A 14,845-nucleotide genomic window follows, 5' to 3' on the forward strand; every position below is an offset into this window, starting at 1 on the left:
TTGGCGTTGGAGTAGTGACATACGGGTTGCTTGCCTTTTGGGTGGGTTATGCAGGGATGCGTCTGGGCAGAAACATATTTGGGGTGCATCATGCATGTGGACGAGATGGTGCTGTGCACTGCCTGTAGGCAGTGTGGGGTACATGTGTCTGGTGGAACCTGCTTTGCATCATTACACTGTCAGTTCAGGGGGACATCATCATGTTTTTCATTACAGTGGTTTATTTGGGACACCTACCTGCATCAGCCGATGACGGGGCTCCACACTCCATATCCCCCACTCCCTCGATAGGCTCCATTCCAATGGTGCTCGCACACCTCTCCTCCCAGCGGGTCATCTTTATGGGTGACCCAGCTCCACCACCTGTTGCCATCCCCTGGTTACGGTTTGCAGAGATGATGTTGCGGACGTGTAACCGCAGGTCATCCCAGTGCTTCCGGACATCTTTAACTGTGCGCGGGGTGGTGCCAACGGCACTCACTTTACGCGCCACCTCCGCCCAGATCTCTTTTTTTTGCATCAGTGCATGTCGCCGCATATCATTGGAGAAGACAACATCCCCATTTTCTGCCAAGGTGTCTGCAAGCATGTTGAGCTCTTCTTCTGAGAAGCGCTCCTTGCGCAGGTGCGCAGCACCTTTTTTAAGTGACTTGGGCATTCTGATATGCTTCAGGTATATATTGAGACAGGTGTGGTGGTGATGTGGGTCCTGGGTACAGAGGATGGCAATGGATTGTGTTTTTAAGGATGCTCTTTCCCGTTCCTGTGCGGTGACGCTACTTCCGGTTCCGCCTATTAGCGGTTACCGCTAATAGTGGTGGCCGTTAATAGCGGTCACCGCTGATAGCGGTAACCGCTAATGCCAGAGCCATGGACGGCGGTGGAGCTATCTGCGCTTCGCGCCATGCTTGTAATGCCGATTTTTGGGTCTTTAGCGGCATGGCGGTAAGGTCATTACCGGCATGGCGCAAAGCTTGTGCCCGTGTAGTCGTAATAGCCCTCTAATAGCGGCCTCGAAGCTACACAAACACAGTATTTGCTCCATGCCGGTAAGGTCTGGTACTTACCTTCAACCTCGTAATGAAGCCCTTTATTAATTGCAGATTCAAATACATAGGGCCTCATTACACAGTAGGTGCTAAACCATGGTGCTATTAGCACCATGGTTCATGCCGGTAATGTACCGATTCCGCCATGGCGGAATGGGGAATTACCACCCCATTCCGAGGTTGGCGGGCGGTAATTCCCCATGCCGCCATGGCCCTTCCCCATACCCATTTTTGCCCCATGGGGCATAATGGGAATGGGGAAGACGCTAATTACAATACCGCAAATTGCGGTACCGTAATTAGCACCAAGGTCCCTTTGCAGGTCCCTACTTTAACGGCTGATCTACACCAGCCGTTAAGGTCGGGTCCCGCAAAGGGACCTCGTAGTAAGGCGGTAAGGGTTAACAGTCACCGGTAGCATTACCGGTGACCATTAACCCTTACCGCCTTCCGTGTGATGAGGCCCATAGTATACAGTATTATTTGCATCTGTGACAAGGTTTACATTGTGAGCACCATTTGGAATTACGGATTCATTTCAGAGAACACCTGTCAAGCCTAGTCAGCCAAGACCCTAAACTGCTGCTAGCATTACACTGGCAGGAACACCACCAGATGGAGCATAAGGTGGACATTAGATTCATTACCATTCAGAAAGCATATCGGCACATAAGAGGGGGTGATCAACGACACCTCCTTAGACAACTGTTATCTCGCACAATTTGCAGACTTTGATGCACCACTCAAGGGCTAAACAAGGAACACAAAATTAATGTTTTTCTGGGATAAACTTATTAATCTTCCAGAAATCATAATGCTGGTGAATGCTCAGATTTCTAGGTCTCCAGAAGAACTGAAAACTGCATGATAATGCACACAAACATTTACTTTTGGTCTATGAAATAATAATGTGATCCATGATGCTTTGTCAGGCTGACTCAAGCCTTAGCCCAAGGACTATTTGGCAATGTCTCTCATGTAGATAGGAACCGGTTTATGTGTGAACATATTGTTATTCAAATTGAGATATATTGTACACATAATGACAATTGGGATGGACCAGCCTGACCTAGTCGGTACCAGTAGCCAGGATTAACGGGTTCAACACAAAACTATTGAAATACATATACCTCCTACACATGGAGATTGTCTACACTGGAAGCTAAGAGTATTTTGTTTAACACTGATTGGTTGAGGGACACACATTTGTAACACATGGAGTGAGGTTATATTCAGCCTGGAACACCATATTTACCCAAATCTCCTCCGGACAGTTTAGCCACGGCTTATGATAGTCAGCAAAATAAATATTTTTTAAAAAAGTATTGGTCTAACCGCATATTGCAGCCGACCGGGATCAATGGAGAGTACTCATATTAGCTGGACATGAGCGATAAGAATTCGCAACAAACAATGTTACATTAGGGCATACGACAAGCAGTACGAGGATCTATACTGCTAATTGATTAACAACTCAGGTCCTTAGTTCCACCTCAGCCTGCTAACACTTATCTTTTATCATCACACATTCACTCTAAGATACATTCCATAAACGTAAGAGCGATACGAATTCGCAACATACCAAGTTACATCAGGGCACGCAACAAGTCGTATTTGATAATCACCAATTCCAGTCCTTCAATTCCTGACGTCATGCCGCACGGCCCATACGCAATGCGTCACTATCTAAATGTAAACAAAGATGGTGGCCGGAGAGGCGGTCGGGAGAGTGCCTTGGCCAATTGATGTTGTGAGAGGCAGAGCTGCTAGCCATGTCACTTGTGTGCGCTGGCTCTGTTGCAGGGGAGAGGAGGCAAGCAGAGGAGGCGGACCCAGGCAGGGCGGAGCATTGACTGGGTGGAGGGTGCTGGACTCGAAGAGGAGGAACGGATTCTCGAGGCGGATGCAAGGAGTGAGTGTGCTTAGAGGAGGTGGTAAGAATGGGAAAGGGGAAAGGGAAGGTTGGAAAGAAGGGGGGGTGGTGGAGGAGGCAAACAGGGGGAGGATGCCGACTGTGAAGCCTAATCCTGTGGAGGAGGGGAAGGAGGGAAGTAAGGGGCGGCATTGCAGCAGGTCTCTGAGGAATGATGGAGGGGGGATGGATCGGAGCAACTCTGGGTAGGGGACCCAGGGAAAGTGCGCTTTGGAGAGGCTGGAAGCCTCAGGGAGCAGTGTGCCTGAGGAAGAGAAGATGCAGTGTGAAAGTGTGTGGAAGGTGGTGATGAAGCCTGAGAGTCGAGAGAAGACGTTTTTGGGGGTGAATCCGTTGGAAATTGCTAGATGGGTGGAGGCGGCTGTGGGGGATGTTACTCGGGTGCTAGTGGTGGCTGGGGGCCGGTTGTTGGTGGAGGGGACGGATGCTGGTAGCAAGGCTAAGATTCTGGAGGTGCGTTGTCTGGGTAGGCATGCGGTGCGAGTGATAGATCAAAGTGGTGTGTCGTGTAAGGGGGTGCTGTATGGAGTGCCAGTGTCTGGGAATATGTCTGAGGTGGAAAAGGAATTGGCGGATGTGGGGGTGGTTGAAGCATGGAGGTTGGGGAGGAAAGATGCACATGGGGATGTGGTTTCTACGACTGTGGCCGTGAGGTTTGCGAGGACGGAGTGTCCGGAAGCGGTGGAGTTGGGATATCAGTGGTTTCGTGTGAAAGTTTATATAGCGTTGCCTTTGAGATGTTATAAATGTCAACAGTTTGGACATGTGGCAAGAGTATGCAGGAATGAGAGACACTGTGGGAGGTGTGGTGGAGGTCATGATATTAAGGAATGCAAGATGGAGACTTCAGGGAAGTGTTTGAATTGTGCGGGGGACATTCTACCGCGTATAGGGGGTGTGAGAGTCACAGGGTGGCGAGAGAGGTAGTGCAGGTGAGGGCGTCGGAAGGTTTGTCTTATTCAGAGGCTGTAGCAAAGGTGAAATCGGCACGGGTAGTGAGTGAGGTGAGTGCGAAAGAGCCGGTGGTGCATGAGGTTGTGGGAAGGAAGAAAGTGGTGGGTGAGGTGAAAGGCGTAGAAATGGTGATTGTCCCGAAAACTGAGTTTATGTGCTTCATAGTGAGTGTGCTGGAGCTGGTCCAGGGGAATGTATCTATCAGTGTGTCAGATCTTACGAAAGGAGTGGTGGAAGCGGGGAGGACGTTTTTGAGTGTTGTGGATGTGGTGGAAGAGGATGTGTTTAGGATGGTTGCTAAAGTGCGGAAGCAGAGTGGGGTGCCGGCATGAAGATTTTGCAGTGGAACGCGAGGAGTTTGTTGAGGAATGGACAGGAGTTGAAAGCGGTGTTGTGTGGGGAATTGAATGTTGATGTGGTTTGTATTCAGGAGACGTGTTTGAGGGGTGATCTGAGGTTTGTGATTCCAGGTTTTGAGTTGTTTCGTAAGGGTAGGTTGGATGGGGAAAGGGGTGGTGTGGCTCTAGCAGTTCGAAAGGGGTCGATTGCAAGGGAGATTGTGATGGATGGCACAGTAGAGGCGATTGGGGTGGGGATTCGGGTAGGAGGATCGAAAGTATTGGTGCTGAATTATTATAATCTGTGTGAGGTGGTGGAAGTGGGTGTGCTGTCTGGAGTGATAAGGGGACATGTGGGACCTTGTGTTTTGTGTGGCGATTTTTACAGTGCCAACACGTTGTGGGGTAGTGATCGGACAGATACGAATGGGTAACTGTTGGAGGACATGGCGGATGAATTGAGTCTGGTATTGCTGAATGATGGTTCAGGTACGCGGTTGTATGTGAGGACTGGGAAGTTGTTGTGCTTGGATTTGACCTGGGTGACTGCTGCAAATGCGGGTGAATGTGATTGGGAGGTGCGTGAGGATGGGGACATGGGGAGCGATCATTCTGCTATTTTGGTGATTGTGAGGGGTGAGGTAGGGATCAGGCCACGTATGTTTGGGAGTCGGTTGAATTTTAGGAAGGCTGATTGGTAGGTGTATAAGGGAGTGTGTCAGGATTTGATTGTTCCATGGGGAAGAGATGGGGGGGTGGATGAATGGAATGAGCATCTGGTGCAGGGAATGAGGTCAGCGTCTGTGGCAGCAGTTCCGGAGATTGAGAAGGGAAAGGGTGGGAAGATCAAGGTTCCTTGGTGGTCAGTGGAATTTTCAAGAGCAGTGGCGTCACGGAAGAAGGCTAGGGCCAGGGCGGTGAGAACGGGAATGTTGGTGGATCTGGTGGTATATAAGAAGGCTAAGGCGGTGGTGCAGAGGGTGATTAGGGAAAGAAAGCGAGGATGTTGGAGGGGCTATTGTGGGTCCCTGGGGAGTGACTCTGGTGTGGGTGAGGTTTGGAAACAGTTCAAGTGGATGTCCGGATTGATGAGACCGCAGGGTGGTATGTCTGTGTTGTTGAAAGGAGAAGAGGTGATTAGTGAGGATGGGGATAAGGCAAATTTGTTGGGGGAGTATTTTGCGGGGGTGCACAGTTCGGGGAACTTCCCAGAAAGGTGAGGCTACGAATGGGTATGGTAGAGGAGGAGATGCGGGAAGTGTTGGCGAATGTTGGGTCTTGGGAGGAGCAATATGAGGTTCCGTTTTCGATGGTGGACTTGGATGGAGCGATTCGGAAGGGGAATTGGTCTAGCCCAAGTGTGGATGGAGTTATGCATGTATTTTTGGAGAAGTTGCCTGTGAATGTAAGTTAGAGGTATTAGCACTGTTCAATGAGATCTGGAAGAGTGGAGTTTTGCCGAAGTTGTGGAAAAGAGTGATTGTGGTGGCGATTTTGAAGGGTGGCAAGGTTCCTACGGAGTATAAGTCGTATACTGTTGTGCTGTGTAAGGTTATGGAACGGATGGTGGTTGAGAGATTGGGGTTTTATTTGGAGTCGAATGGGTGTTTGAGTGACTTTCAGAGTGGGTTCAGGAGGATTAGTGACTGGGGTGGAGGAGGCATTAAGTGATGGAGAGTTGCTGGGAGCGTTCTTTTTGGATTTGGAGAAGGCGTATGTTATGGTGTGGAAGAGTGGGTTGTTGGTGAGACTTTTGGAGATGGGTGTGAAGGGGAGGATATTTCGGTGGATTAGGGCATTTTTGGCGGATAGGACCTTTCAGGTGAGAGTGAAGGGGGTGCTGTCTGAAGTTTGGAAGATGGAGACTGGGACGCCGCAGGGAAGTGTGATTAGTGCAATGCTGTTTAATGTGATGGTGGATGGGTTGATTCGGGCTTTGGCAGGAATCGGGTGTCAGGTGGATTTCTTCGCGGATGATGGTGTGGTATGGGTAAGAGGGCGGAGTTTGTTGTTAGTGCAGAGTCGGTTGCAAGCTGCAATAGTACGCATGGAGGAATGGTGTGGGAAATGTGGCTTTTTGGTGTCTGTGGATAAAAGTGTGAGTATGGTTTTCTCAAGGAGAAGAGTGCAGCAGGAGTTGAACTTGGTTTTGAAAGGTGTGAGGGTGAAGAGCGTGGAGGAGTTTCAGTACTTGGGGGTGATTCTGGATAGAAAGTTGAATTGGAATGTGCAAGTGGATGGTGTGGTGGATAAGTGTAAACGCAGGCTAAATTTGTTGCGGGCGGTGACTGGGAAAGAGTGGGGTGCGCAACAGAAGTGTTTACGAATGTTGTATAAGGGGTTGATTTTGAGTGTGTTAGATTTTGGATGTCAAGTGGCAGTGGGTTTCACAGTGAGTCAGAAGTTGCGGTTGGATAGGGTGTAGGCGAGGGCATTGAGGGTGTGTTTGGGTGTGATGAGGTCCTCTCCAGTGAATGCGGTTCAGGTACTTGTGGGGGAGATGCCGTTGGGGTTGAGGAGGGATGTGTTGAGTATGAGGTGGTGGGTGAAGTGCAGTGCGAAGAGTGTGGCTCATCCGGTGCGTGAATGTTTGCTGTACAATTGGAGGTTTGACTATTATGGGGACTGGTGGAGGAGGAAAGGGGGCAATTTGGGGTTTCACATGTGGGAGAAGGGGGTAAAGTGGGGAGTGGGCAAGTTGATGGCTGTGATCGATATGGATTTGGTGAGGTGTCCGATGTGGATGATGGTGTCTCCAAAGGTGTGTTTAGAGTTGGCGAGTGTGGTGTCAAAGAAGCGGGGATTGCGGGGTGAGATCAAAGCTTTGGGCCAGGCGTATGTGGCAGGGAAGGAAGGGTGCGGGGTGTTCACGGATGGTTCAAAGGACCCGGTGTCTGGGAGAGTGGGTATGGCGTATTATTTGTTAAGCACTGGGGAGTATAAAGTGGGGCGTCTGACGAATGATGTATCGATTTGTACAGCTGAGTTGGTGGCTATTGCATTGGCGATTAATAGGGTGTATGAGTTGAGGTTTGAGAAGGTAGTGGTGTTTTCAGATTTATTGAGTGGGTTGCAGGCGATTGTGGCAGGGGATGGTGATAGGAAGGATGTGATTTTGGATATCAGGAGAAAGATTGATCGGTGTGTGCGTGGGGGGATGAATCTGGAGTTGGCGTGGGTCCCCAGTCACAGTGGCATTATGGGTAATGAGTTGGTGGATCAGGCGGCGGGTGAGGGTATGAGAAGGGAAGCGGTTGATGTGAGGTTGCCTTTGAGTGTGGACGAGGTGAAGGCTGTGATGGTGAGACGGGTCATGGATGAGTGGCAGGAGAGGTGGGTGAGTGGGGTGAAGGGCAGGTGGATGTTTGGTGTTCGTGGGAAAGTGTCGAAAAAGGTAGATGGCGGAAGTCTGGAATGGAGGAGGGGGGAGGAGGTGATGCTGAACCGATTGAGGATAGGGCATGTGGGGCTGAATGACTGTCTGTTCCGAGTGGGGAAGCGAGAGTCGAGGGACTGTGCGGTGTGTGGGGTGCCTGAGACTGTGGGACATTTTCTACTTAGATGTGAGAGACATGTTGCAGAGAGAGAATTGATGAGGGTTTGGTTGTCTGCGCTGGGTGTGGCTGAGTTGAGTGGGAAGGCTTTGTTGGGAGGTGACAGGGTGAGTGGCAGGAAGAAGAGCAGTGTGTTGTTGGATTTTGTGAGACAGACGGGGAGGTGGGAGGAATTGTGAGTTTATGTGAGCTAAATAATGATTGGGGGTTAGGTGCGCATCATCCTTTAGGATGGGGAAGCGCCTGCGTGGGTCTGCCCACGCTCTCGGTAATTTAAAGAAAGAAAGAAAGATGGTGGCCGTGGTCTAACACCCGGATGCCAGATGGAGTCAGGCTTCCTGTATCAGCAGGAACCCGAAATGACTGGTAAGAAGTTACTTAACAAATAAGTCTTATGGACAGCAGTTGCCTTATTTATATATAATTTTCAGAGCCATGTTAACATTTTGCACTAAATGGAATCCTCATTGTCACCCGAGGAATCGCTAACACATAATATTACCAGGACATTGGAGGAGCATGACCAAACCATAGAGCATGTCAAATGAAGTTGAAACAGAAGTTTTTTAATGGCAAGCTATGACTGAGCTATGCATGTTCATCCTATTATAACCACTGGATCAGTAATATATTATTATAAATAATTTTGTCTCTCCCCCTTTATGTCCTCCAATCCTCTGTTTGCTCTACACTTCAAAAATCTACCATTGGTGGATTATTTTGTTTGGGGCAATAATATTTCTAACACCAACATGTTTTAACAGGACTGAATGAATTTGTTTTTATTTACTGTTTTGGTATTATTTCTCACATGATGTTTACTTTGTGACATAGCCTTGAAAAAGACCACAATGGTCGAAACCCGTGTTGGCAAGGCCAAGAGGACTGTACTGTTTCACCAAAACGATTGACATTTGGAATAAATGCAGCATTTGGCACTCATATTGTAACAGTATTTTGTTGGGAAAAATTATCATTGTGACAAGTGCATTGATCCTGTCACACCCACGGTACTCTATGCTATATGTTGCCAATAGTAACAAAATGTGCACTAGAATTATCCATCGTGGAATTATGACCTCCTTTTAGACTTCATATATACAGTTGTTCTATTGTTTTTCAGTAAGACAATAAAACATTGTTTCAAGATATGCATATATTTCATGCTTGCACTTTTGCCATTCATGGCTGGGTTGGATCTAGTTGGAACACAACTCTTACTCAAATGGAGACAGAGACAGAAACTGAGATAGCAAGAGCGAGATAGAGACAGACAGGGAGAGATAGAAAGCAAATTCTAGATTGGCATATAATATGCCAAGTACAGTTCATAATTATTAATAAATAAAAGGGGGTGAGAATATGCATTGCTATAACTATATAAATAAAAATGTAAATGTTTGTTTGTTCAAAATCTTAAATCTCTGAAGATTCTTCACCTTTTGCTTTGAAATTTTGACACAACGTTGCATTCGAATAGGCGCATGTTTTATATACCTACTGTACATATATGTCACACCTGTGACAGGTAAAAAAAGGCTTTTTCTGAAAAACAGCGCCATCTATTGGACGTAAAAGCAACACACACAATTTAGAATGGCTCAAATACGTACCGAGGAAGCAGCAGAGCGACGTGCAGCCAAAATAAACTCCAATAATTGTGTATGTTTGTAGTTAGGGGCATTAATGTTAAGACAGGAAATGTGAAATACAATCATATTCTCATTCGATGTGCACAAATCAACGTACCTATTTTTGATAGTTTAATGGCTGGACATGTACTGTCCATCTCAGGAAGAGATGAACAAGGAAGATTCCAAAATGTATAAATAAACACTTGCAATAGCTTTTTGTTTATTAATGTTGGAGGACAAGTGGATGATTTACATTTCTATATGGATCGTCAGGGTTAAAGAAAAGATGAACATGTAAGCATGGACATAGATAACGCTAGTAGAGGTAGATTATTGTATAAAATGGGTTACAAGAGGTATTTTTTATAATATATGTGATGGCTTGTTTTTAGTTCTAGCACTCTGGATCAATGACTAGTAAGTCCCGTATTAAGGGCTTCGCTTTGTCAATGCAAATTGTAAGGATCTAAGTATTCAATGTAATTATTTACTTTTCCTTTCATTACATTTTTGGCATATTAAAATCACTTTTCCCATGCATGCTTCTGTGTGTGTGGAGGGGTGGGGGGATAGGTGGTAGTGTATTTTGAAACAAAAATATGAAACTAGCTTTGCTTCTATGTCAGAACTCAGGTATAGGTCAATAGCAACAGTTAGAAATCAAAATTTAGCTGTATTTAGAAATATATGTTAGGGTGGCTTAATATTTGCCAAATGAATGGGGTAATAGCAAAACTGCTTTAAACAATGCTTTTCAAATAGAAGATCATTTATTAGCAAGCTCCAGGTGACATTTTTCCTGTAGGTAAATCATAAGCAGGCAATTATAAGCAATGGATCAACCAACCACCATAATAATGATAAAAAATTATGGTCAGCCGCATTTTGAGAACATGTTTTCGTTGTTTGTACAATTAACGCGGCATCCTGAAAGGAGAGCTCCAAAAAATTTCAAGCAAAAGAAATAGGCACAGGGGCCACTTTGATAGACATTTTAGACAATGTACAGAATGTGATCAGTAGACACTAATAAATACTTGCTTGCAAACAAATAACAATATTGTACATTAAAGAACTACAGAAAAACTTGAGTTAAACATTATACAGTGCATTAGTCTTAGCTGTGCATGCCACTCATGCGAGTTATGGTTGCATAGCTTACCATAACTGGTGAATTGCTTTGGTTTTTAGATTTTAACTTGCAACTATAATGCCACTTTAGATTTTTCACTGAATTTCATATGTTTTTTATTAGTGCAACTTAATTTACCAGCAACTTACTGAGGTCTCTTTTACAAACGATGCCGTTAAAAATCATTCTCCCCCCATACATTAGCTTTTATGTTGCTAGTCTGCAGATTTACCTGAAGACAGGTGACATCAATATTACCCAAAATCACTGGGGGACACAATATATTTTATTTGTTGTAGTATCAATTGTCTAAAACACAGAGTACAACAAACATCAGCATTCGCTCGATCCTCTTAATCGACTTATTTTGATAGAAACGGAGGTTATATCATATAAAATCGTCATCAGTGACGTGTCGAACTGCATCACTACCTACGTGACAAACTATAAAAACCTATTGGAGGGAGTAATAGGCTCTAAGTGAATATCTAAGTATAAGTTCCATATCAGTATAGAACGGTGAAGGAAATTGATAGGGTAATTAAAATCAGGTGGGGTAACTAAGCCCTCCCCTCAAAATGGCCACTATGAATGTCACTAAATACACAACATCCCATTGGCTGCACAAACTATAGGACCCTTACTTACACGGTGCTCTATAATAGGTTTGCTTCTATCCCCTGTCGGTACTTATCCACCTACGTCTAGCAGCATGCAGACTGAACATCCAGGTGCTATTGGGTTCATTTTAACACTAGCTTCCCACCAATTCATATAGCAATCCATCATCATCTCAATGGTCCAGTGTCAATTAGTGCGTTGAAGTTTGGCCTTGAGTTTGTACTGTGCTCTGAAAATGTTTAAGGAGTGTAGGCACAGCCTGCCCACGTGCGTTGGTGTGATCTCCTCAATCGTCCAATTTCTTCCTTCCACGTGACTGGACACCATGAAATCGAGCCTTTTCATGTATTTAATATTATTTTCTAATAGTCCTCTGACGTCTTTTGTTTTGCTCAAGCCTTCTGAACAGGGGTCTCTCTTTCACATAATTTGTTTCCAATGTCAACCAATTCCTGTTTGATAAGACCTTGCCTTCTTGGCTCATTCAACTCCTTCTGCTGAGATTTCATTTGTAATTTAATTTGCTTTTAACTGTGACACACTGAAGTGAGGCCTTCTTGTAAATGTTCAGCACTGCTTTATAATGTGTAGTGGAAACATCCATCTCTTACTTGTCCATATGCATCTATATATCAATGAAAAAACGTTGTTAAAGGGACCTTATGGTTAAGTTGCACTAATAAAAACCTATGAAATTCAAAGAAAAAACGTTGTTAAAAGGACGTTATGGTTACAAGTAAAACCGAAAAACCCCTGAAATTAGCCAGTTATGGTAAGCTAAGCAATCATAACTCGCGCCACCACCATGCACTCTTAAGACTAACACCCAGGACATCAAAGATGACATCACAAATTATTTTGAAAACATAACAGAAAATAAGTATCAATACCTGACCTTCATCACAATGGCCCTCATTACAACCCCGGCGCTAAACCATGGTGCTATTAGCACCATGGTTGGTGTCAGTGTTGTAACGAGTCCGCCATGGTGGAATGGGGAAATACAGCCCCATTCCAAGGTTGGCGGGTCGGTAATTCCCCATGCCGCCATGGCCCTTCCCCATTCCTATTTTTGCCCCATAGGGTTCAATGGGACTGGGGAAGACGCTAATTACGGCACCGTAAATTACGGTGCCGTAATTAGCTCCTAGGTCCCTTTGCGGGTTGGTTTTTTAACGCCTGCTAAAAGCAGGCGTTAAAGTGGCACCCGGAAAGGGACCTCGTAATCAGGCGTTAAGGGTTTAACGGCGCTGACACCTTTTACGGCGCCGTTAACCCCTTAACGCCTGGGTTGTAATGAGGGCCAATATATCTATTGATTTCTTAATTCGGCATATAGTTTAAACTAACGATTAGCATACACATCAAACAATCTCAAAAGAGATAAAAAGAACCTGGAAACTGACACACAATTGGATATGGTCATAGATGACATTTTAAAGAAATATTAGTGTTCAACCTCGGTGAATCTAGTGATAGTCTACATACACCTACATTCTGCACTCCCCATAGCTACATAAAAAAGACAAACACACATAAAGATAGTACTTGAGTTACATTGCCAAAATAAATGTTCAGCTAATAATAAGTTAATGATCGTTCCGGTGTACAGTCGTCAAAAGCAAACTTACATGATATTCACCGTCTCCATTCTTTTCGCCTAACTCAGACTGTGATGCTCAATGTGCTTGGACCAAAGATTCTTTCTGATCTGATTTTACATGTTCCTTACACACTTTTGGAATGCATAACCGTATCAAATGTTCATTAGTACAAACCTCCTCTCGCTGCATTTCTCACAAAATATTCCCTTTCTCTCTAGGTCAAAAAACAATTGACCCTTATAGTTTCTGGCCCATGCGTGGGCTTCCTTAGCTCGCAACCAGAAAATCAAAGTTGGTAACCTCTAAATACATTTTCACTTTGCAACAACATGGTTCAACGCATTCATGAGAACTTGTAGTCGCATACACGTGCAGTGCCGCTGTTTCCATCAAATACTGCAGGTGGCTGCCTCAGATGCCAGATTCTAGGGGGTGCCAGTCTGACTTGAATATTATTTTAAATACATTGTAAAACAGACACATTAGTCCTTCGCCTGTACTTTACGCACATTATAATAAGGAACACCTCCAAATGTACCGTATGACTTTCGTGACAAAATAAACTCAATTTTTTAACTTCTTGCTGCCACATTCCATCACATCCTCATCAACCCTCACCTTTCGAAACAGTATTTGATAAGGTTAACAAGTGCAATGTGGTGTGTTGTAGTATGTTTTTTTTTTAACTGTATTTGATAAGGTTAACAAGTGCAATGTGGTGTCTTGTAGGTTTTTTCGGCAATATTAGCGGACACCAAAACACGGTTGAAAGATGGCGGGTGCATCGGAACAATCTGACGCACTTCACGCTCTTCACCATCCAATGAGGGAATGCGTCACATGTCTGCGGACTTGACGCAAGCCAATTACCCAATCGATGTCCTGTCCGCGGAGAGAACAGGGAAGTGTGTCCGCGGAGCGCACATAGATATCACGCATTTTTTTAGACCTACTTTTTGGTCGTTTTAAAGAAAACTACTGGACGGATTTTCATCAAATTTACAAACGCACACTTTCGGGACCAATCCACTGCTCCTGCCACAAATGTGGTGAAAATCCATCCAGCGGTTTGGGCTGTAGGCGTGCACAAAGTTTTTCCCCCATTCAGTCTATGGGAAAAAAAAGATGTTTTGGGACCCCACCTATAACTCCCCCCCCCCCCCGGACCAAACCTCACCAAACTTTACAAGAGTGGGCCATATACTTTTTTTGCAAAGTTTGCTGAGGATTGGTCTAGGGGGAGCGGAGCTATAAGCTGCCCAAAAAGTGCCCTTCCTATGGAAACAGCAACTTAACCATAACTACACAGCCACTACCTTGGCTGTGTAATATATATATATTTATAGGCGCGTGCCGCAATCTATTTACTGTAAAGCTTGAGGCTAGCTTTCAAGATTACTTTGCTGCTTGTGTTTCTGTTGCATCTGAACATGTTTAAACTAGCTTATTATCTTCAGCTGTTTCTGTGGCATAAGCTGCTTCACCTTGATCCCAAGATGTCACTTATCCTTGGTACCTTCTTGGTGCCTTATAGAATATCTGCATTCTCTGGTATCTGCATCTCTTTTATAGACGTCGTCTCTCTGTGTGTGACATCACCATTCAGCCTTGCCATTCATCTGCTCTGTTTCTTCAGGAATCTCATTCAAATGCCCATCATATTGTCCAGTATGCAGGTACGGTTTTCTCAATGGGTACCTTGCCTCCCAGATTCTCTTAGGTACAGGTATTCTTATGGGTACTGCACAGAGTCCACGCTCTACTCTTTGTTGGTTCAATTGTTCCATATACGTCACATACTTTGGTTACCACTCTAGAGGTAATAGAGGCGGGGCAGTTGGAGTAGGGGTAACTGGCTCCTCCTCTACACATGTGTTGCAGTGAGGAAAGAAAATGCAAAACAGTACCTTTTCATTTAATGTATACACATGCAGCATTTAATTGTAATAACTCTGGGAAAACGTTATATAACTAAATATAAACATTGTATATTGTAATGGAAGTGGTAAGACTCTGGACTGGCTAG

This window comes from Ambystoma mexicanum, chromosome 7q (genome assembly GCF_040938575.1).
Source record: "Ambystoma mexicanum isolate Mex_15411 chromosome 7q, UKY_AmexF1_1, whole genome shotgun sequence".
Taxonomy (NCBI): Eukaryota; Metazoa; Chordata; class Amphibia; order Caudata; family Ambystomatidae; genus Ambystoma; species Ambystoma mexicanum.